General features: G+C 39.5%; 1 protein-coding gene across 10 annotated transcripts in view; it reads left to right on the top strand.

Annotated features, from left to right (window-relative positions):
- Positions 1 to 15796, top strand: part of Scaper (S-phase cyclin A-associated protein in the ER) — a 399452-nt gene that overhangs the window by 170416 nt on the left and 213240 nt on the right. The window contains exon 1 of one of the 10 annotated variants that reach the window (XM_039082388.2): positions 14726 to 14879. The exons of the other annotated variants lie outside the window; for them this stretch is intronic. The gene's annotated coding sequence lies outside the window, so the exon portion shown is untranslated. Of the gene's footprint in view, positions 1 to 14725; positions 14880 to 15796 lie in introns of those variants that run through there. 10 annotated transcript variants of the gene reach the window in all.

Here is a 15796-nt window from a genome sequence, read left to right as displayed (position 1 = left end):
GCATGCCACAGCCAGGCAGGTGTCAGGCTGTGGGAAACTGGGTGGGGAAGCACAGTCTGAGACCTGGGACACAGTAGGAGCTGGCTGGGGGCAGGGTGGGGGGTGTCCTTGGCCTGAAAGGAAGCCTGGGTCTTCTGGCCCTCAAGCTCTTGGATATCCCGCTGTGGAAGAGCTGAAAATGGAGTGGGCCCCCTCACCCCACCTTCCACCCCTCAAACCCCACTTCCGGGCTGGGGGATGGATCTAGCCCTAGGCTGAGCGCGATTAGAGGGCAGCTCTGTAGTCAAAGGCCTTCTCCTTGGCTCCCCAAGGCAGATCCTGATAAAAGTCCGTGGTTTCAAGACATTTATTGTCATGGCAGGAGGTGGATGAGTAAAACTGTATCCCTCTTCTCAGAGTGGGCCTGAGATTAAATACCTTTTGCAGGGAGGAATGTTTGGGAAGGGAAATTCGTTGACTAAGCCTCCAGGCCTTTAGGTACCTCATTATAATGGAGATCTGTCTTGAGCCTATGGGTCCTGTTCTCTACCTGTGGAGAGCCTTGGGGCATTGCCCTTATGTGACTGATGGCCACAAATCTATTGAGGGCTGCTGGCTAGGAACTGGCCTGATTTCCTGAGAATCAGGTGAAATGCCTACTGTCCCTCAGGGTGATTGGGGTTTCAAATCTCAACCAGGAACCAGGGTCTTTCACTGTTCCACAATGCCCCTTTTACTTTTTTTTTTTTTTTTTTTTTTAAAGAGAGGCATCACTGGAGTGATGGTGTCATTTGTAATGGAAATTTTGAGTGGGTTTGAAGTATCAAAAGAAAACACTACACAGGCTGGAGGGGTAGCACAACTAAGCCAGAGGGTTAAGGAGGGATGAGGGTGGGGGAGGGGAAGACAAAGGATTATTGTATCAATTAAATATTCCATGGGTTGTACAGTTTGAGGGTATTAACATTGGCTTTAAACAACATTTGGTTATTCTAACTAGACATGCTTCCCTTATTAACATGTGACTTCCAAAGTTTAGTAGTATTTGGCTTTGGCAAGAGATTTCATCTGTAGCTGGAAGGTCTCAAGTCTGTCCTCTGTGGGTCTCTGTATGTCTCAGGAGTCTTCAGTCAGATGAGTTGTCTGGAGGAAGGGAGCTTTGTCCTAGGCAGATGCGAGGAGAAAGCATTCAGTCTCAGCTGGATCTGTGAGAGCAGCACTGTAGATAAACCTGTAGTGTAATCACAACAGAGGAGCAGAACCTAGGCAGGGGCTCTGCATAGGGTGGGTAGCATGTGTTAAGCCTGTGATGGTTTGCTTGGGAGTACATCATGATCTGTTGTTACGATCTTAGAAAACCAAGGGTGTTCGAGGAATTTAGTCCTGGAAGGCACTGCTTGGATGGCTGAGGAAGAGAATAAGATGTTAATTATGTATCTGGGATAGGCAGGAACAGTTTGTCTGTGTTTTTAACTGTAAAATTTGATGTCATTGCCAAGTGCACATTTTCGGACCCATCATCATGATCAAGGCCGTGAGCGCACCGTCTCAGCTGACTCTCACCTGCACATCTTCTGGTTTTCTGTCTCTTAGTTTTCCTAATTTCTCTAGAAAAGTTTTGAGGTTTCCTCTTCTAATAGTAGACTTATCAGTTTCTTTGACAGTTTAGTTTGTTTTGTTTCATACAGTATAAATTTTTGTGGTTAGGTACCTGTACAAAACTGTTATGCCTTCTTGATTGACTTCTTTATTTGTATAAAATTACCACTTTATTTTTGATCTTTTTTTTCTGTGAAAAATCTCCCTTACCTTCTCTTGATATAACCATTCCCCAATTTTCTTTTTACTTTCGTATCCTATTTTTGCATGAACCTTATTGAAAACAGAGTGTTTGTTTTCTGCTGCTAGTGTGAAGCTGCTGGCTTCCCCCACAGCCTTTTCAGTATGACTAGGTACCAAAAGGAGAGAGCAGTACCGTTCTGATCCTTATCTCCCTACGACTTTGAGTCCAGCGTGTGATTCATTTTTTCATAATGTGCTATCATTGTTACTCTGTTATTGAAACGATTTCTATGGATGGCCCCAATAATATTCCAAGTTGCTACATCTGAGTGTTCTGGGAAAATTGCTTTTGCTTATTTATCAGACTTGGATCATTACAGTCGAACTCTTCCATGCTGCAGGACTTCAGGCCTTCCTCAGTCTCCACAGCATGATCTGGTAGTGAGGTTGTTGAACTCTGAGGCTTTTGTGAGTCATCTGTTAAACCTCAGATTAGATCAGAAGGAACAGCAGAATCTGCACAGGAAGCCCTTACCTCATTCATCAACTTCACCTACTGATGGAGAATTTGTAATGTCACTGAGTGGCAAGGGTACAGATGGTGGACTATAATACTTATCAGGGGATGGCTTTTTCTCTTTTACTTGGTGTCTGTTTCACTGTATTTCATTAGCTTCATTTTTCTCATCTGTCACTTCAAACAATATAATACATGGATTGTAATTAATAAAATCTCTAGTGTGGGCTATATCTTAAGTCAGGGACCTTAACAGAGCTGAGCCTTTTGTATAATTAAAATGCCCTCTAGAGTTTAAACTTGTCTGTGTCATGTATATTTAATTTCATTTTTCAAAGGGATGCTGTCACTAAGGGCACCATTTTGACAGAGGATAGCGCATTTCAAGCTTTCTCAAATTTATTGTTTGACAAATTTATAAACCATAAATATAATGGAATTCTTAAATGTTTTTATTTCTTCAATTATTTTATTATTTTCTTTTTATTTTTTATTAATTATTTAATTTATTTACATTCCAGATGTTGCCCCCTCCTGCCTTCCCTTTGATTCTTCACCCTGTTCTCCCTCCCCTTTGATTCTGAGAGTGTGTTCCTCTTCTACACCCCACTCCCACCAGTCCCTGCTAGCATCTCCCTCCCCTGGGGCATCAAGTTTCTATAGGCCTCTCCCACTGAGGCCAGACAAAGGCAGCCCTCTGCCAATCTGCAGGGGTGGGCGTGGGGGGTGGTGGAGGGCAGGGGGAGTGTTGGGGGAGGACCAGCCTGTGTGTGTTTGGTTGGTGGCTTACTTAGCCTCTGGGTGCTCTGAGACATCCATGTTAGTTGATACTTTCTTCCTATGAGATTGCAGCTCCCTTCAGCTCCTTCAGTTCTTCCCATAACTCTTTCATAGGGGTCCCTGAGCTCAGTCCAATGGTTAGCTGTAAGTATCTGCATCTGGCTCAGTCAGCTGATGGTAGAACCTCTCTTTCAAAGGACAGCCATACTAGGCTCCCTTCTGTAAGCAAGACATGGCATCAGTAATAGAGTTGGGGTTTGGTGTCTGCACAGCTTGTATGCTGCCTTAGATCTTTACCAGGCAACAACAACAAGTGGTGTCATGTGAACACACCTATGACACACATTATAGTTTCTTAAATATCTCAATACCCTTGGTTTAGTATAAATTAATTTCTGTGTAGTGCCTTCATTTTAGATGTTAGGTTAATACCCAGGAATATAATATTTACAGCCAACAAAAAAACATTTATAGTGATAGGTCAACTTTAAAGAGTTTCTCCAGTTTCTTGCAGATAAGATTAGTTTATGAAGAATGATATTAACAAGAGTTTGTTACAGATTTTTAAAAATTCTAGCTAAAACTCTGGTGTCCAGAGAATTGTTCTTCTTTAAGAGAAGCAGCTAGCTTAAGTTCTTGACTTATATAGTACTTGTTAAATATTAGTGATTTGACCTAAAGCTTACATATGTATTACTTTTAGTGTACTGTAGCTGCATGTACTGTTTGAAATATTGACCTAAAAATACCATATTTTAAATACCATGTTTAATTTATCTACCATTCCTGTTTTTCTCTTAACTTTCTCCTCTTCCTCTTCTCCCCATCCTGCACACCGTCACCTTTCCCTTACTCCCTATCCTTTTCAACTTTGATTTTATTAGTTGCCTTTCCTTGTTATCCTGAGAACACAATCAGTGCAGGTTCTAATCCCCGTGTCTTCCACTTATTTTTGATAGCGAGTTACTGTTGTAAAAATGCCTGTCATTTTTTATATTTTTAAATAGCTGACTTCTTTGGAATAACTAATTTTAATAGTGTAAAAATAACATTTTATTCTTGAATAAAGTAATATTGAATTTTACACTACAAACTTCATTCAGAAGTTATAGGATAAAGTTAAGTGAAAAAAAATGTTGAAGGTAAAACATGGAGTTAATTTCCTGCCTCTGCAGATTTGTGTCTGGTACTACCCTCATCTTGAACATAAGTCTTGGATCTAGAGAGGCTTATTTGAAGCATGACTTTAGATTTACTTTCTTCACTTTTAGAAGAATACATTATAAAAATACATTATAGTGATTTTCTTCAAAGTAGACATTTCAATTCTTTTAAAGGATCTGTAACAGTTAGCATTCTTTAAAACTCAGGGTGGTGTTTTAAGATGCTCATGATGTGAAGTGGATCATTTGCTTTGATAGACCGAATCTTGTGAACTGTGTTTATTTGAAAAGCTATACTATTGACAGTTACAGGTTCTGTATTTTATCACTTAGGCTTATTCCGTTTTAGAATATTACTCCCCACAAATCATGATTCTTATCTAAATAGCTCAGTTTTTATAAAATACGAAACATGGAGCCATCAGGAGGAAACTGAATGAATAGGAAAGGCAAAGTCACAGACTTTAGGGTCTGCTATTTAATTGATACATTAAATTATGGTAGAAGGCTGTAGTCTCATATGCTTGAAAAAGTAATTAAAATATTAAGAAATAGAATCAGTTGTGACTTAAGAACTACACTTAATGTATGTGTATAGAATTGCCTATCATTAGTTAGTTTTTGCATTTATCACATTGACATTTAAAATATTAGGATGGGAATTCCAGATTGAATTTTTGATTTCTTCAGTTTACTGAGTGAGACTAGGAGGTGCCACTGTGCTGAGTTGCAGATTTGGTGGAGAGCTCTGTGTTGGCTTGTTTCTACTCACTAGGTGTACATTTCTTTGTATTCTGACTCTTACTTGTGTCCATGCCATAATAATTAGAATTCTGAGTAGCTCCAGAAGGTGAGTGTTTCTTACTCAGAAATGCTTCTTCTTTAGAGTAAGTCATCCTGCAGGAACTATAACCTCATGTAGTGACTTTCTTTGAAGAACTTGTTTTTCCTTTGCATTCCTTAATTTTAATTATTATGAATACACTAATATGTATTATAGGAAATTATCAAAATAGAAAAACAAAGTAATGTTTGCTGTTAGCATTTTGATTGACATTATTTATAAACTAATATTTAAATTTTAACTAAATATATGCTTGTTACAGATTTGAACCCTGAAACTCACTATGATTGTTTAATGAAGATTTAAAATGTAGTTTGTAATAAAATAATCAGATGATATGTAGTATTACTTTAACATATATGCCATAATTACATAATTAATGTCTGCTTCTGCTTTCTTATGTATTTACTGCAATGAGTTTCTTTATAGTGGAGTCATTTGTGCCTCTGTTTTCTTATGCTAGTTATATTGAAGTAAAATTACTTAAAAGTAATTTTTAAAACCTGAGCATTTATTAGGTGTTAAGTGGCCAGTGCTGTACTTGTGTAAGGAGGTAAAGTGTATGTGGATGTGTGTATGCACCAGCATCTTCCTGTGGAACCAAGATCAGGATGCCAGTGTCTACACCGCATTCTCGTCCTTTGTTGTGGGTTTTTACTGCTTACAGCTCTGCAAGACTGGACATAAGATTGCTGCAGTTTTCTTATTTATTTTACTGTGTAGCCTTTGCTGGCCTGGAACTTGCTATGCAGATGTTCACCTGTCTCTGTGTCCTTAGTTCTAGGATTAAAGATGTGCACCACTACACCAAGCCTGATTTACCTGATTTTAGCCATTTCAAAACTTTGGGGGTGTGGGAAAGTAGTGTTAGAGTATGAATTTTCAAAAGTGTCATAATCAAAATTTCTGTTCTTGGATTCAGAGTTTATGTCATAATGGGAATAACCAGTGAGTAGGGAGAAAATGTACTTAGAACCCTAGTCTCATGAGTCACCACTACTGGAGATGGAAGGCAGTGCTGCCCTCTTTCAAGATCAGCATGCTAGACCCCTCTGTGGATAGGAAGAAAAGTTGACGTGGGGAATCACATTGCCATGCTGTCTGTCAGGCAGAAAACAACCTTGTCAGTTTTAAAGGGACAGATAGTAGCAGGAGGAGAAGTACAAGCCAGATCCAGTCTGGGATTTAATATGGGGGCTTTGATGTGTTGTAAGCTGTTTATGTTAATCGGGGACTAGATGCCTCTGCATGAGGTAGTTGACCTCCTCACTGGCCTGAAGAAGGAAAACAGTAGCTGTCTTGCTAAAAGAGAAACCTGTCTTGGGAGATTCATGAGCAATGCTGAGTCTAGGTTTCTGTTTACCCATAACAGTTGTTCTGTTTGCCTGGTCAGAGTCCTTCTGCTTAGGATATTGTTACTCACCCTGCCATATTGGGTGCCCACTTTGGACCCAGTACTACTCAAGTGTACTGGATTTGGAACCTAGACCAGGGAGAGCAAAGCTGCAGCCTACCAGATAGTGGGTAGATCTTGTAGGAAAGGGTCCTTTCAGTGCTAGTCCATGGGATTAAGTGAAAGGCATTTGAACCTTATCAGACTAGCTGCTGCAAGCAGTGGGGCAGCTTGGGCCAGCACAGCTATTTAGTACATTCAGGTTCTGTGTTACTCTGTGCTAACTTTTGCCCTGCTCTGTGAGTTATACATGAGAGTCAGTCAAGAAAGGTGATTGGATCAGTGGAACATGTATCATTTCTTTTAGTGAAGCACCTCATTATTTTTATATTTCTGCCAGAAATGATTTTTTTTATATTTACACATTTCAGTCTCAGTACTATATGCCTTTAGTATGTGACTACTGTGCAAAAAATATGTATTGATTTCAAGTCCAAACCATAGATGTATAAGAAGTAAGATTGCTGTGATTTGATTCACTTTTGATGTCAAAGAAACAAGAATGTCAAAGTTCAAACTACTAGGTCCAAAATAATATGAACATGTTATTTATGCTTATAAAGTAGGTGTCTTTCAAATTGGTTATTATGGTGAATTATATACACAATTGTAGACAGAAAAGTGTGGTAAACCTCTGTGTCCTCACTGCCAGCCTTCCAAGATAACTTCTGACTTGATGACATTTCATTTATGTCCACTGAATTGTTTTAAAAATCTGTTGCAGGTATTTTAAAATAATGGCCCCCTTTAGGGGTACAGTTCTGACTATGAAAGCCTAGGGCTTCTCCCATGGCTAAGCACATAATAAGTACAGAGTCACACCTCAAGCCCATCAATGATTATTTTTTAAAGGGCTTTCTGCTTTAAATTAATAATTGGATTTATATACTTATTTAGTCCATATGTGTATGCATTTGTTGTGTGTTGTTTATGTGTTAGGGCATGCACATATGGCTGTCGGAGAACAATTTACAGGGACTGGTTCTCCTTCCACAGTATGGGTCTTGGATAGCTAACTTAGGTTCAGGGTATGTTCCTTCCTCTGCTGGCTAAGCCATCTCACTATGCCCTGAGACATTTTCTTTAGTAGATTCTTCATAAAGTGCATATGAGCATATGTTTTTTGAACTTTTAGAATACTGATAATAGCTCATTTTTGTTCTTATTACTTGGAAATCACTTTTACCTTTCATCAGTTTTGTTTTGAGTCTTTGAGAGTAGTGAACACATTGACTGTTTTGTGGCATGAAATTCTCTTATTATCTAAAGAACCGATGTTTACTTTTCTTCTCTGGAAAGACACTTGATTCTTTTGTTTGTTTCTTTGTCTAAAGAGCAAAAAATTTCCCCTTTTCTTTGGAGCCAGAAAGTTTAAGAGGTTATGTCTTGATGTTGTCCACTAAGATTTTTTTCTTTTCTTTTTTTTTTTTTTGAAGATAAGGCCTTATTCTGTAGCTCAAGCCTGGAAGTCACCTTGTAAGACAGGTAGCCTCAAACTCTTGGCAGTAGATAGCCTCCCCAGTGCTGTGGTCAGAGGTGTGAACCCCTAGTTGGTCTTTACTCTTTCTGTTTGTTTAGGATGGCATTGTTTCATCTCATCCTGGTAACTTTGGTACTTGAGATTGCTAGTGTTTCGTTTTTATTTTTTCATTAGGTGAGTTTTATAAAACCTTTGTTTGTTTTCATTTGTTCTTATTTGTGTCTTATGGGCACTCCTTGTTACTTTGTTTTGTCATAAATATGTTTTGTGGGTTTTGTTATTGAATTTCTCATTTTTATAATGTGATTCAGATTACCTACCATTCTGCTCTTATTGTCAGCTTTTTTTCTCCCAGAATGTTGTTAAGTATTTTAATGTCTACTATTTTCTCACAGTACACTCTGATTTTACTGAACTGATTCTCAGGGTTGAAGCCTTTTACACACTCTCAATTTCATGAGCCAATACTCATTTACTATATAGTTCCTTCCTGGTTTGATTTATAACAGCTGTTTATTATACTGGGTCACCCAATGGTGCATCTTTTTTTTTAAAAACATAAAAAGTTGATCTAAGGTATGGAGAGGGAAAGGAAAAAAAGAGGAGGAAAGCTGTCTTGCTTTTAACAAAAAGCCGAACGTATCTACAGGAGTATTTGTCACACTTTTTATATCAGAAATTTTAAGCTGCCCAAATAATTAACACTGAGATACCAGCAAAATTGAATGTACCTGTGAAGTACAGTGCCTGTATTCACTAACTTAGGTCATCACGAAAATTAGTGGGAAGAATCTATATCATGGATATTTGATTGAAAATAGCTCATAAGCATTATGGTAATTCCATTTTTATTAAAAACACACAAAGAATCTCTAGAATATGTTTTAAAATAACAGTTGTTTTGGGCTGTTAAAAGCCATAGGAGGATTTCCTTTTAATATTGTTAACTTTTTATGATTAACATGTATTCTTTTTTTTAATTATGTTATTAGTCAGTAAAAAGCATCATTTTTATTTTGGAAATTAAAAAAGTTGATTAGTCTGTATACATTGTATATATCAATTCATATGTAAATATTGTCTAATTTTTTTATTTATTCTTTAATCTTTTTTTACGGTCCAGACTTTATCCCCCTTCTGGTTTACCCTCTAACTGTTCCACATCTCATACCCCCTCCCCCAAATCCCAAGAGGATGCCCCCACCCACTTACCCCACCAGACCTCCCCATTTCTTGGGGCCTCCATCTCTTTTGGGTTAGGTGCATCTTCTCTGACTGAGTCCAGGCCTGTCAGTCCTCTGCTGTAGATGTGTTGGGGGCTTCATATCATCTGGTGTGTGCTGCCTGGTTGGTGGCTCAGTGTCTGAGAGATCTCGAGGATCCAGGTTAGTTGAGACTGCTGGTCTTCCTATAGGGTTGCCCTCCTCCTCAGCTTCTTCCAGCATTTCCCTAATTCAGCCACAGGGGTCACCAGCTTCTGTCCCATTGGTTGGGTGTAAGTATCTGTAGCTGACTCTTTCAGCTGCTTGTGGGGCCTTTTAGAGGGCAGTCATGGTAGGCCCCTGTTTGTAAGCACACCATAGTATTAGTAATTGTGTCGGGCCTTGGGGCCTCCCCTTGAGCTGGATCCCACTTTGGGCCTGTCACTGGACCTCCTTTTCCTCTGGCTTTTTTCCACTTTTGTCCCTGCAGTTCTTTCAGACAGGAACAATTCTGGATCAGAGTTTTTGACTGTAGGATGGCAACCCCATCCCTCTACTTGATGCCCTATCTTTGGACTCTACAAGTTCCCTCTCCCTACTGTAGGGCATTTCATCTAAGGTCCCTCCCTTTGAGTCTTGAGAGTCTCTCACCTCCCAGGTCTCTGGAACATTTTACAGGGTCACTGCACCTCCCACCTCCCAAGGTTGCCTGTTTCCTTCTTTCTGCTGACCTTCAGGGCTTCTCTCCTGTCTACCCTGCCTGTTCCCTTTCCCACCCAGATCCCTCCCTCACTCCCCCATTCTGTGATTGCTTTCTTCTTCCTCCCAAATGGGACTGAGGCATCCGTACTTGGGTCCTTCAGCTTGTTAGCCTTCTTGAGTTCTATGGACTGTATCCTGGGAATTGTGTACCTTTTGGGGCTAATATGCACTTATTAGTGAATATATACTCACTAATTAGTGAGTACATCCTTTTGGGTCTGAGTTATCTCACTCAGGATGATATTTTCTAGTTCCATCCATTTGCCTGCAAAACTCAGGATGTCCTTGTTCTTAATAGCTGAGTAGTATTCCATTGTGTAAATGAACCACATTTTCTGTCTCCATTCTTCTCTTGTGGGACATCTGGGTTGTTTCCAGCTTCTGGCTATCACAAACAAGGGTACTATGAACATAGTGGAACACGTGCCCCTGTGGCATGGTGGGGCATCTTCTGGGTATATGCCCAAGAGTGATATAGCTGAGTCTTCAGGTAACTCTATTTCCAATTTTCTGAGGAACCTCTAGATTGATTTCCAGAGTGGTTGTACCAGTCTGCAATCCCACCAGCAATGGAGGAGTGTTTCTCTTTCTCCACATCAGGCGATATCACCTGAGGTTTTGAGCTTAGCCATTCTGATTAGTGTAAGGTGGAATTTCAGGGTCATTTTGATTTTCATTTCCTTGATCACTAAAGACTTTGAATATTTCTTTAAGTGCTTCTCAGCCATCTGAGATTCCTCTGTTGTGAATTCTCTGTTTAGTTTTATACTCCATCTTTTGATTGGGTGGTTTGGTTTCTTGGTGGTGAGCTTCTTGGTTCTTTATATATTTTGGATATTAGCCCACCTAATGTGGGGTTAGTGAAGATTTTTTCCCCCAATTTGTAGGTTGCTGATTTGTCCTATTGGCTATACCCTTTGCCTGACAGAAGCTTTCCAGTTTCATGAGGTCCCATTTATCAGTTCTTGAGCTTAGAGCCTGAGCCATTGGAGTTCTGTTTAGGAAATTTCCCCCTGTGTCAATGAGTTCAAGGCTATTTTCCACTTTCTCTTCTATTAGATTCAGTGTTTCTGGGTTTTATGTTGAGGTCCTTGATCCACTTGGACTTAAGCTTTATGCAAGGTGACAAATATGGATTTATTTTCATTTTTCTACATTTAAACTGCCAGTTACACCAGCACCATTTATTGAAGATGCTTTCTTTTTTTCATTGTATATTTTTTGGCTTCTTTGTCAAATAACAAGTGCCAATAAATATGGTTTTATTTCTGGATCAGGAACAAAACAAGGATACTCGCTTCTCCCATATTCAATTTAATATAGTATTGGAAGCTCTAGCTAGAGCAACAAGACAACAAAAGGAGATCAAGGGGATTCAATCGGCAAATAAGTCAAGGTATCACTATTTGCAGATGATATGATAGTAAACAACTTCAGCAAAGTGGCTAGATATAAAATTAACTCAAATAAATCAGTAGCCTTCCTTTATGCAAATGATAAACAGGCTGAAAAAGAAATTAGGGAAACAACATCCTTCGCAATAGTGACAAATTATATAAAATATCTTGGGGGTAACTCTAACCAAACAAGTGAAAGATCTGTATGATAAGAACTTCAAGTCTCCCAAGAAAGAAATTGAAGAGCTCTGAAAATGGAGAGATCTCCCATGCTCATGGATTGGCAGAATTAACATAGTAAAAATGGCCATCCTACCAAGAGCAATCTACAGATTCAACGCAATCCCCATCAAAATTCCAACACATTTCTTCAAAGACATAGAAAAAGCAATTCTCAAATTCATCTGGAAAAGTAAAAACCCAGAATAGCGAAAACATCCTTAACAATAAAAGAACTTCTGGGGGAATCACTATCCCTGACCTCACACTATACTACAGAGCAATGGTGATAAAAAGTGCATGGTACTGGTATAGAAACAGACGCGATTCTTTGGTGGATTACTCTTACCCCAGTATACGCACATTATAGCACAAAGAGACCTCAGATCCATGACAGCCCACCTGCCTCAGCCTTCAAATGCCGCATTGCAGGTGTAGTGCTGCACACCTGGCCAAAGAATGGGCAGCTCTTGGTAGTTAGTGTTAGGTGTCTGACTCTTTTTTGAATAGTGTCTTTCATTGGGTATAGGACCCTTAAGGATGTCTGATAGATATTTTATTTATATGCAGTTGAAAGTGGTATATTGGACCCTTCAGAAAATTAAAGATGCCATTGGGTATTCCTATTCTGTATGTAAGAATAGAAATGACATATTAGAATGCAGACTGTTTGAGCAGTATACGGGGAAGGGATGTGGATTATTGAAAAAACAGACTTGTCTTACACAGGTTTTGTGTACTGCCATCACCTCTGTGCGTTCATATGTATGTCAGTCCTTTCATGTCTTGAAAACAGTGTTCTTGGAGTCACCTATTCCTTCTAGCTCTCAGTCTTTCTCCCACCAATTCCACATAGATCCCTGAGCCTGATGGGAGGGCTTTGATGAAGACATGCCATTTAAGACTGAGTGCTCCAGTCTCACTCTCTACACATCTTCTAGTTGCGGGTCCCTGCCTTAATTCCCAAATACTGTAAGAAGTTTGTTTGCTGTGCATTGAAAGAGGCACTGATCTTCGGGTATAGACGATGTCATTAGGAGTCACCATGTTGCTGTATTCTTCTGACACAATAACAAGTTCAAGTCAGACTGTGTCCCAGCACTGAGATAGGACATGGTGATCCATTTGCAATTGATACCTACTGGCAAAGGGACATGGGTTTTTCTCCATTGTACTGTCACTGAGTGTATCAGTCATACTCTATGGCAAATCCCATAGGAGAAGGTGCCCAATATAAATGATCTCAAGTGTGTGTGTGTGTGTGTGTGTGTGTGTGTGTGTGTGTGTGTGTGTGTGGTGTATACCATTTGTTTAGTTTAGTTTTAATTTGTTTTTCTTTTTTTAGTATTTTTGTGGATTTTTTTGGTTTTGTTTTGTTTTGATACTTTAAAAGAGAGAACATAAAGTTGGGTAGACAGGGAAATGAGAGATAGAAGGAGTTGGGGGAGAAGAAAACAAAAAATATTGCAGAAAAATTAATGTTAAAATACATGGAAAACCAAAATAACAACAAATGGTGTAAGGTTGCATGCTTTCCCCCCTTAAGTCAAGATTGTTGTATCAGGATTGATGAAGGTGAATGGAAATGAAAGAAAGCAAAGTTGACTTCTTTAGAAGCAGATTTGTTCCTTTAATCCGAACAACTGAAGAACTCCAGTCTCTTTGAGGAGGTGGAGACTGGGCAAGTGGCAATGGGGACTCAGGTTTTCATAAGATAGAAAAAGGGGGCTTTGAGGATAGAAGATTTCATTGCAGGTCTGTACCTTGTTTGCCTTGAGACACTCTCAATAAGACTGGAGTCTACTGTTTTCAGCAGCTCTGGGCCCTCTTGTCCCCACCTCCTGTGCTAGAGCATAGCCATATGTTGCCATACATACACTTTGCTTTTACATTGATCCTTCTCTCTAGTCTCCGACCTTTTAATTTTTTTCTTTTACTTTCTTTTATGTATTTTGTAAGTAGCCAAGGTTATATATGTATTTATTGTTGTGATATTTTATTTTACAAAAAGGGTACAAACTATATTCTTTCCTCCTCCTCAAACTCAGGAAGAAGTATACTTACTTCATCATTTTCCCCCTTTCTACCCCTCCTGTGTGCTTTTCCTATGTTCCCACCTTATACCCCTCTCATATCCATGGCTCGCTTTTATTATTCTTACGTGTGTGTGTGTGTGTGTGTGTGTGTGTGTGTGTGTGTACATGCATGTGCGTGCTTGTATCACAAATATATAAATATGTTGTTTCCGTTTGTTGTTTGTAGGTATATGATTTCAGGGCTGACCACTTTACATTGGATAACCAATTTGGGGTGGTCATCCCTGGGATAGGCTAAGTCTCCTGCTCTCAGCAATCTTTAGTTCTTTGTCTAGGGGTAGGAATTTGTGAGATTTCTTTCCCCTGCTGCATTAGCATGTGTGTTCATACTGTCCTTGTTTAGGCACCCATATTGTGAGGTATTGGGTGAAGCTGCTTTGTTATTTCTACACAAACCCACAGGAAATTTCCTGGTTGTCTGGCGTTTATAGTCTTTCTACTTCCCCTTCCTTGATGATTCTGGGCACCTTTTGACAAGAGCTGTGTAGTAGATATATACATTGGGCGTGGCTCCTTGCAGTGCATTGATCTCTGCATTGCATCCAATTATGGTTTTCTGCCATTGTCTCCATTTGATACAGAGACATTTCTTTAATGAGAGGTGAGAGTTACACCTATCTGGATTTGTTTTAGAATTTTGTTAGGAATTATGCTGGCCTAGTAAAGTATCAGTAATGAGCTCTCTTCTCAAATCCACGTATGCTAGATTCCTCGTATCAGGCATGATTTCCCTCCTGTGTAGCGGGTCTTGTTCCCAATTCGATAGCTTTGGTTATCACTAAGATATGAGTACCACTCTTCAACTTTAGGGCTATTTGCCATGCTGCTCAGCGTTATGCCTCATCAGTGTCCCAGCTGAATAGGACTGTTGATATCACCCCTCCTTTGGCAGCTTGTATACCACTCTCTGGTACTGTGGAAGCTTAATTTCAAGTGTGTAGGTCTAAATGCAGGTATTCATGTGTGTGTAGCCAGACAGCAACCTCCGCTTCCTCACTTACCATCCATAAGTTATCCACCAACTGTCTTAGAATTTGTTGAGTAGACTAGGCTGGCTGACCAGGAAGTAGCATGGATCCTTTTGTCTTCATTTCCCAAGTAGAGGTTGGGGGTGGGAGAACATAAGCACACCCACCTCTCCATGCTATTGTTTTTAAAATATGGTTTCTGGAGGATTGAACTCATATCTCAGGCTTTTGTGACAAGTATGTTGGTTTATGTTTTTTAAAAAATAACTGACTTTATATATAGAGCAGGTCTAGACGGGCTGGGCAAATTTCTCAGTGAGAAGGAGCTCCTGAATAATCAGGAGGACCTGGGTTCAGATCCTGACATTCACATAAAGAGCTGAACACGGCCACACATGTCTGTAACTCTACTGCAAGGTGTGTAGGTTAGAGGACATGGTGTAGAATCAGGAGGTTCACTGGGGCCTGATTGCCAGCCAGACTCTCATCTCCATGCTGATCCACCTGTACACACAAATACACACAAATACACACAAATACACACTTATACATTGTACAAGCACAGCACGCACAGAGGTCTAATTAGAAACTGATCTACTAATTAAAGGGTTGTTTCAGTTATACAGATGTCACCTAGAGACTGAAACTAGGTGATACTTGTGAGGGTTAGTGGGTCAATCTGGTATGGACTTAGGGTTGCGAAGAGAATGGGTAAGTTTTGCTAATGATTGAGCAATTATGTTAAAAATGGCACAATTTATGGACATGGGGAGCCTAAGAGTTTTATGAGCATGTTATTTTGGATTAGGAGGAAAATGTGATGTCAGGAAACCTTGTTATGAAAGGTTTTGGGGGAGGAAGAAGTGGCCTGTAAGGCAAAAAAGCTGGTGGAGACACAACAGTGTTGGTCTTGGTGTTGGTTTCCTAACAAGGGGAATTTGCAGATTGGTTAGGGTTAGTAAGGTTTTTGCTGTACTCATAAGTTCAAGAGAGAGCAGAGTTAAAGAGGTAAAGATGGAAAGGCCACACTTCCTGGTTCCATTGGATACTAGCTTTAGGGGGACAAGAAAAAGGATTTCTTTTGAGATGATCTAAAGAAAAAATGTGAAGAATCAAAGAAATATAAGATATAAGTCTAGGGGAAGAAATAAGAC

Source organism: Rattus norvegicus, chromosome 8 (assembly GCF_036323735.1).
Source record: "Rattus norvegicus strain BN/NHsdMcwi chromosome 8, GRCr8, whole genome shotgun sequence".
NCBI classification, from domain to species: domain Eukaryota; kingdom Metazoa; phylum Chordata; class Mammalia; order Rodentia; family Muridae; genus Rattus; species Rattus norvegicus.
The sequence above is the reverse complement of the archived record's forward strand: the minus strand, read 5'-3'. Positions and strand labels throughout refer to the sequence as shown.